This window comes from Brassica napus, chromosome A3, assembly GCF_020379485.1.
Source record: "Brassica napus cultivar Da-Ae chromosome A3, Da-Ae, whole genome shotgun sequence".
Taxonomy (NCBI): Eukaryota; Viridiplantae; Streptophyta; class Magnoliopsida; order Brassicales; family Brassicaceae; genus Brassica; species Brassica napus.
This window is the reverse complement of record NC_063436.1, coordinates 23,729,057-23,738,363: the sequence shown is the minus strand read 5'-3', so window position 1 is coordinate 23,738,363 and position 9,307 is coordinate 23,729,057. Positions and strand designations below refer to the sequence as shown.

Here is a 9,307-nt window from a genome sequence, read left to right as displayed (position 1 = left end):
TAAGTAGTTAACTAATAATTGATACGGTGAATAAATTAATTAGCGTATGTACAGCGAAGGCGTGAAAGTTAATTCGATTCATCGTATAGAAAAGCATAGAAAGATGCTCTACCGTCGATTCACACTAAAATGTTGTCGTTCAATGAGCATTTGTGTTGCGTGTTAACGCCTTCACGTTAGCTCGTCAGTGGTGACTTGCTAAACAACGACAGTTACAACATAAACAATGGTTGTTTGTTGTAAGTGCATCTCCAACTGAACCTTTTTTTTTAATAGAATAACTCTATTATAATAACTTTTTGCTCTGATAGCATGCCTCTTTTTTTTGTCATCTGAAGTTTCATATATCACAAAGGTTAACATTACAAACACCTCCTTTACACATATCCAACACAAAAGCCAAATCTAAACCAAAGACAAACTAACACTCCAAAGTCCTTAGTGTACCAAAAAATTTTCTAAGGAGACAACTTCAAGTCAAAGAGAGGCCAAACGTTTCTCATTTTCAAAGACGTCCTGCAACCAAAAAGGATAACCTGCTACAACATAGGACTGGAGCCTAAGGTCCCTAGTAACACTTTGAGCAATGAGAAATGCACCTCTATTCCTGAATTTCACTTCTTTAAAAAAACTCCACCTTTCAATCTTTCTTAGCTCAAACAAGATAACAGCACTCAACCCTTTGAAAGATGGCCATGCTTTTGGTCTTGAAACCGCATCAACAATCACGTCATCATCAATCGCAAAGATCACCATGTTTAGCCTATTTAGCCTATGGCTTACCATGCTTTCAATCGCCCACATAAGCACATGAAACTTCAATTCATTCAAGTTGTTGAGACCAGTAAAAGATCTCCTACTGTAATTGAGTTAATATATATTTTTTCGTTCTAGAATATATTAATAAAATAAATATTATGTATGGTGTGGAAGCGGGGACCAAAACTAGAAACAACATAACTCTGATGGCCTAGTTTGAAATGTTTTTGAATTTCACATGTGGGAGTTGTCAAGACAAGATAATGTCAAATATATTTATTTATTTATATATACACAATTTATTGAATACATAATTCTAATTTGAAGAGAGTACAGTGTATTTGAAATAGAAAAAAAATGTTTATAGAAAAAAAGAAGAATAAATAAATAATGATGTATGTGGAGACAGAAATTGATCTGAATAAGAAGAAACATGCAACGAATTAAAAAGAACTCACATGCCTTCTCTATCTCTTCTACCATTTACAAGTGGTCCTCAAATCTTCGTCCACTTTTGATTACTATTGCTTTACCCTAATTTGGATATTCCTCTATATGTCTATTACCTTTTTATATACGTTGCTTTTTGATTAGTTCGAACTGAAAAGTATTTCGTGAAATATTATACACACACATAGTAGAATCAACATCGCGAACAAAAATTTCAGTAGAGGTAACATCACTCAACAATTTATCTCTCGCTCGCTCTTTCTCTGATCTCAATGCCTTGCTCGAGACAAGTCACGCGTTACAGTTTATTTATGGAAAGATGATAAAAACTTACAAGAACTTTTTTTAAACAAAAAAAAACTTACAAGAACTTATTCAATCATTTTTTGAATCGATTTCTATCTACTGCATGTTAAGCTTCGACTTATTGATCAATTCATATCATCTATACTGATAATACATCATATATATATATATATATACACATATGTATATGCATTGCCTGCTTCTCCTACTTATTAGTTTACATACTTACATCTGTAAAACTTATCAAAATTTATCATTATTCTTTTCACTTTTTAAATTACTTCAAAGTTTTGAGTTTTGGATCCGTAATCTTTCGCACCAAAGATAAGAAGATATCTATTACCTAACATTTAGTACCCAAAATTAAATTTACGTTTATAAAATATATTGTATTATTTATATTTTAGTGAATTTAATTAAGAAAATGGAAAAGTAAATTATCTGTTAGAAATGATTGTCTCTAACGATTTGAAAAAAAAATCATTGTGATAATCTCGATATATTTTTTCAATCTATTCTATTAAAATACATAATGAAAAGGTATCAAATCAATAAAATGCATGTACAAACAAGTTAACGTGCGATGGAGCATATAAGACATTCCACCGGTGAAGAAGCTAGCAAGATTCGTTTTAACGTACACATGTCTCTCCATTATTCCAATAATCCAAAACCCTAAAGCATATGGAGATGGTAAGAACAAATTTTTTTCTTCGGTTTGTGGCAATAAATTACTGGCGATTTTACATGTATTTATATCATAGAACGTTTTTATATAGTTTGAAGATACGTTTAATGGTTTGAAAGTTTTGAGCACACATATCATTTTAATACTATCTGAATTAAAGTTCTAATAAAGTCTGTAAAGTGTATGTTAACTGTCTCCATCAAATGGAAATTTGAGTTAGAAACATAAAATAGCCTTGATACTTTTCAAGAAATCTAAACCAAATAATGATCAACTCAAAAAATGATCAAGACAATCACACAGATATACACACCAGCAACACACACACACACACACACACACACACACACACACACACACACACATATATATATATATATATATATGGTAAGAGTATATATAAGTCTAATAATTCAGGGTTTATAGTGAGTAACCATAGTACTTAATCTGTGGGTAAACTTAGGCACATGTATATATGAAAGCAAAGAAGTTAAGGATGAAACATAATGAATTTAATTGTGATACACATATATTGAACTCCGAATTTAACAACAAATTTAAATTTAGATGTAAAGAGCCTCAGCGTAATGGATATGAATGTGAAAAGCCTCAAGCGGGTCACGAAAGTGAAATGTCACGGTGGATTGTGCCCTAGTCGAAGTTCAAGATCAGGCTCACCCACTGATGTTCTTTTAGTCTCTTTCATCGAGCCAATGCTCTCATCATCTCCTGTTGAATATTCTATAAACCGAGGAGGAACCTCTACCGGCGAATTCAATACCGAAAAGTCAAGGTTGCTCGAAGGAAACGAAGACGAACCATGAAAATTAACCGTATCACTGGAATGACCAAACATGCTATTAGGGTTTTGCAATTGGTAGAAGTGGGACAAACCTTCATTGTTACTCGCCGTGGATTGGATTATAAGTGTTGCCGTCGGCAGAACACAAGAACTGAGAAACGTTTTCTTACCGCCTCTGCTGCGGCCACCGCTTCTAGCAGCAACTGCAGCCGCAGGACCTTGATGAGCCTTAGAGGCACGGTCACGGCGGTGGACATTCATGTGACCGCCTAAGGCTTGAGCAGAACGGAACTCACGGCGGCAGAAATTGCAAGCGTAAGATCTTGGAGGCCAAGTGGTACCAGAGATGTTCCCTTTAGTGTCCTGCTCGAAGGCTTTGACTTCCCAAGATTCATCATCATCCTCCAATCTTTCAACTTTACTAGGGTTCCACATCTATGCACCTCCGTACATTCAAGGTTGAGTTTTCTAAGATATATTTTAAAAAAGAAGGTGGAGAAGAAGAAGATGGGGTTGATAAATAATGATGTAAAAAATAAATATAGAGATGGACCCGAAATATCTTTATCATTTTTCAGTAAATGAAAAAGGTATTTGGGATCCTTTCAAATTGCTCTGAGAGTATACGAGATACACTCTGTTGCTCAAAAAAAAAAGAATAAGAGATACACAATTAACCACAACCTTTAAATTTACAAATTGTAGCCTACAAAAAAAACACTAAATTTCGAGTCAATTCGTTCTTCCACATTCATTGCAGGAATATTTTTCGTAAGTACATATGTTAGGAATTTTTTTAAAAGTTATGATTTTCTATTAACTTATAAAAAAAAAAATATATATATATATATATACGACTTTAGGTCCTAACTCCTACGCATATAGCTTCACTAGTGGTTTGTAATAAAGTTTTAATCTTCAGCTGTGTTCATCTCATATAGCTTCACTAGTGGTTTTTAATAAAATTTTAACATTAGGTCCTAGATTGCTATGCCTTTAACATAGGACATCAGTTACAAAAAAAAAGTGAAAATTACTATAAATAAGTGAAGATTTAAAGAGAAAAAGCTGTATTTTTCATCAAAAGAGAAAAAGCTGGTTGTGACTTTGATGTCCTATGTAAGGTTAAGACAGTTTGTTTGCTTTTAAGTGGTGAGGCAAAGATCTTAGCTTTGCGTGTGATCACTACTAAGATTCTCTTGTTACAATCTGACAAATGACTTGTGTAGCTTTACACGGTCACATTATCACCATATCTTTATAGATAATTATCCTCTGGTGACCTGCAAGGCTACAAAATACATTACAAAATGTACATTTTATACATGTATGGTGTATGGTGTATAGTATTTTAAGAAATATTATTTTTATTTCATTATATTTTATTTAGAAAATAAAATTAATCTTTATTTTCTTATGCCAAAGGGAAAGTTTGTTCAATTTAAAATCTCTGAATATTATAAATTATTAAACTTTGGAGAAAAAATAGAAAGGTGAAAAACAGAAGAGCTGAAAGTGATGGGTCTTAATGTCCGAAAGATATATGCCATATAAAGTTAAGAGGTACCATCGTTGGGAATTTAGTTAGATCTCAACTACATCACACTGAAAACGGGACTTAGTTCTCCTTAGAGAAAAAGACGTACACAATCAATGAGAAATGTTGGCCCAAATAGAGATCACTGTGGATCCTTGTGTTTGCTTTAAATGGGCCATTAGACAAGTGGTTTAGGCCTCCTAACTATATTTTTTTTTTGTCAGAGGCCTCCTAACTATATAGAAAAACTAATTTGTTGAAGTAATCCTGCCATATGGTAGTTTATAATCCTTATCCAAGTTCCAAAGATAAGGATTCTAAGGCTAATAACTTAAGAATCTGTTCCCGCATAGAACAACCCTTGTTCCGATGAGAAAGCCAGACAGGACCAAGAAGAGCGCTTACAGAGCTTAACTTTATATGTTCAAAACTTCACATAAAATATTATCCTGTATTATAAGTGGATAAAAACATATATGATATATTTTGGACTACGTCCACCAAAACTATATGAATGGTCTACAAGTTCGTACATATATGTATATTAGTATATATATATATATATATATGTTTTTTTTACGACGAACGGCTATTGTATATGTATGTTTTATAAATTCTTTTGAAGTTGAAAATATAGGAAAGATAGATTAAGGGAGAAGCAAAGGATGACGTTTTGCCAGCGACGTTTTTGGGAGCACTTTTGCTGCTTTGCAGCTATCAAACGACCGCTTCTCCCGGACGACGACCTTCCTTTGGCCGCCCATCACATCTAACATTATTTCTTTTCTTTTTTTGTTTTTTCCTGTACTTATTTGAAATATGTGATGTAATGTAATATAACGTTTTTCGACATGTTATATAAGAATTTAATATAACAATAAAAATAATATGATGAATTCATATTTGAGAATAATATTGCAGATTACAGGAAATCCAGTTTTCAAATTCCGGAAAAAACGGTTTATTAAACAATTATGCAGACTACAGAAAAAGACTTACAAGAGATCTTCAACATGGTGCAAGTAAATCTGGCAAGTAAATCTGGCCAGGTGTGGATTTTCATAGGACAGCTCAGGTGATGCAGTTAGGCGTAGGTCTTCATAAGACATGTAGTATTGTCGGTTGTCGAATCGTCTATCTAATCTTTCTCATATCGTAATTGTAAGCTCATAATAAATCAGCGTAAAAAAAAGAATAATATTGGATAATTTATTTATGAATTATTGAAGAAAATAAATAGGATATAATCAAATCCAGTCATATTAGATTTTTTTTTAAAGAGCTTCCTCTTCCTTTTATCTTCAGTCATAAAAGATTTGGGACAAGGTTTAATTAGTTTATCCTATAAATTTGATTTCTAAGAATACTTTCTTGTTTACTATTTATCAGTCAGAATGTTAAAAATTATTACAAAACATTAGGTAAGTGGACAAGGCAACGACTAAACTTATCCTAGAAGATTAGTCGGATCTTGACCTAAAATTTCATGAGAAATACATATACCTCACAAACGGAGCCATAACTCCCTTTTACAATCCATTGACAGAACCGTGACATATCTCTTGGCAAGACAAACCGAACCTTGCTAGTTTTCTTCTAATATCACTACAAGAAAACAGCGTAATTCTGATGGACATTCTGACGGAAAATGAGATCCTCGGAATATTCCGACGAATTTCCGAGGAAATTCCGAGGAAAACCAAAATTTCGGTTTCCTCGGCATTTCCTCGGAATATACCGATGAAATACCGAGGAAATAATATTCCTCGGAAAACATCGACGAATATCCGAGGATATATTATAGCCGCTACAGAGCCCTTGGGGGATTTTAAAAATTCCGAGAAAATTCCGAGGGAGAATAGGATTTAGGTATTTCCTCGGAATATTCTGAGACTTTTCCGAGGAAGTAGGGTTTATAAACCGAAAACAACGTTTTGCGGTTTGAATAACACTTATATAACCTTTATTAAGTGTCTTAGACTGATTATGAAGTCAAAAATTTGTTTCTTACCCTATAATAAACACTTGTCCGATTGTATGAACGAAATCTCCACAACATAAGAGAAACACTTATACACTTTAATGAACGGTAAAGGGAATACTTACAATTCGTTTTGAAATTTTGTTATTTCATGGTTTATGATCATCTATACAAAGATTCCTCAATGGTATGCATTGCATTTGTATAAGAAATGATATAGGGCAAAAAAATTTGATGTTTTGAAACCCCAAACATGTGTTCCTCGGAATATTCTGAGGAAATTTCGAGGAAAACTTGTTTTTCCTCGGAATATTCTGAGGATTTTCCGAGGAAGTAGGGTTTTTAAACCGAAAACAACGTTTTGCGGTTTGAATAACACTTATATAACCCTTATTAAGTGTCTTAGACTGATTATGAAGTCAAAAATTTGTTTCTTACCCTATAATAAACACTTTTCCGATTGTATGAACGAAATCCCCACAACATAAGATAAACACTTATACACTTTAATGAACGGTAAAGGGAATACTTACAATTCGTTTTAAAATTTTGTTATTTCATGGTTTATGATTATCTATACAAAGATTCCTCAATGGTATGCATTGCATTTGTATAAGAAATGATATAGGGCAAAAAAATTTGATGTTTTGAAACCCCAAACATGTGTTCCTCGGAATATTCCGAGGAAATTCCGAGGAACACTTGTTTTTCCTCGGAATTTCCTCGGAATATTCTGAGGCTTTTCCGAGGAAGTAGGGTTTTTAAACCGAAAACAACGTTTTGCGGTTTGAATAACACTCATATAACCCTTATTAAGTGTCTTAGACTGATTATGAAGTCAAAAATTTGTTTCTTACCCTATAATAAACACTTTTCCGATTGTATGAATGAAATCCCCACAACATAAGAGAAACACTTATATACTTTAATGAACGGTAAAAGGAATACTTACAATTCGTTTTAAAATTTTGTTATTTCATGGTTTATGATCATCTATACAAAGATTCCTCAATGGTATGCATTGCATTTGTATAAGAAATGATATAGGGCAAAAAAATTCCGAGGAAATTCCGATGGATATTTAAGTGGCCGTCGGAATTTCCTCAGATTATTTTCATTTAACCGGCCAAACAAGCCGCCAAATATTTCGCGAAAATTGAAATTGAAAATACCGAGGAAATTCTGACGGATAGTTTCCGTCGGACCCTAGGTTTTATATACACGAAACACTTCTTCTTCCCCCATTTCTCTCTTCTTCCTCCGGCGAACTCTCTCTTTTTCCGGTGATTTCCCCTTTCTCTCGCGACGATCTCTCCGGCGAATCCTCTCTATTCCTACACAAATCATGTAAGGACCCTATTCCACTCTCTTAGGTTCTATTTGTTAGGTTTTTAAGTAGATTTGATGATTTTAGAAGTTTTTTGTTAGATTTTTGTTAGGGTGATTGGTTAGGATTGTGATTTGGTTGTGTAATAGGTTTAGAATTGTGATTTGGTTGGATAATTTGTTGTGTTGAATTGATTTAGAACTTTTTTATAAATTTTTTCTTATTTTTGTATTTATAAAATCGATTTTGGATTTTACCAAACGTTTTTTGTATATAAATTCGATTTTTGGATTTATAAAAGATGATTTCATATTTATAAAAATATTTATATTTATTAAAACTAATTTTGTATTTATAAAACATTTTTTTGATTTATAAACACTATTTTATTAGTTTTTTTATTTATAAAAACTATTTTGTATTTATAAAAAGATGATTTCATATCTATAATTATTTATATTTATAAAACTAATTTTGTATTTATAAAACATTGTTTTGTATTTTGTATTTATAGAACATTTTTTTGATTTATAAACACTATTTTATTATTTTTTGTATTTATAAAAACTATTTTTAAATATACAAAACGTTTTTTGTATATAAATTCGATTTTTGGATTTATAAAAGATGATTTCATATTTATAAAAATATTTATATTTATTAAAACTAATTTTGTATTTATAAAACATTTTTTTGATTTATAAACACTATTTTATTAGTTTTTGTATTTATAAAAACTATTTTGTATTTATAAAAAGATGATTTCATATCTATAAAAATATTTATATTTATAAAACTAATTTTGTATTTATAAATTATTATTTTTTGTATTTATAAAAACTATTTTGTATTTATAAAAAGATGATTTCATATCTATAAAAATATTTATATTTATTAAAACTAATTTTGTATTTATAAAACATTTTTTTGATTTATAAACACTATTTTATTATTTTTTGTATTTATAAAAACTATTCTTTATTTATAAAAAGATGATTTCATATTTATAAAAATATTTATATTTATTAAAACTAATTTGTATTTATAAAACATTTTTTTTATTTATAAAAACTATTTTATTATTTTTTGTATTTTGAATATGCTTTCTATTTCAATTTTAATTTTATATTTTCGAATTTCAATTTAAAAAAATAAATTTATAATTTTTTTTTAATTTTGGAAATATCCCGAGGAAGTGTATCCCTCGGGATATTCCGACGACATCTTCCTCGGAATATTCCGAGGACTTTCCGACGAACTTGTGGTCCTCGGAATTTCCTCGGAAATTCATTTCCTCGAAATTCCGTCGAAAATTTCCGAGGGATTTCCGAGGAAATATGAATTTCTGAGGAGTTATTTCCGAAAACTTTTTTCGTCGGTATGTCGTCGGAATAGCGTTATTCCGACGACATACCGACGATTTTTTTCCTCAGTATGCCGCTGTTTTCTTGTAGTGT

The 9,307-nt window shown here is 31.2% G+C and overlaps 1 pseudogene; it reads right to left on the bottom strand.

Annotated features, from left to right (window-relative positions):
- Positions 1-2,679: 2,679 nt before the first annotated feature.
- Positions 2,680-3,458, bottom strand: LOC106444392 (annotated as a pseudogene).
- Between the last annotated feature and the right edge of the window lie 5,849 nt (positions 3,459-9,307).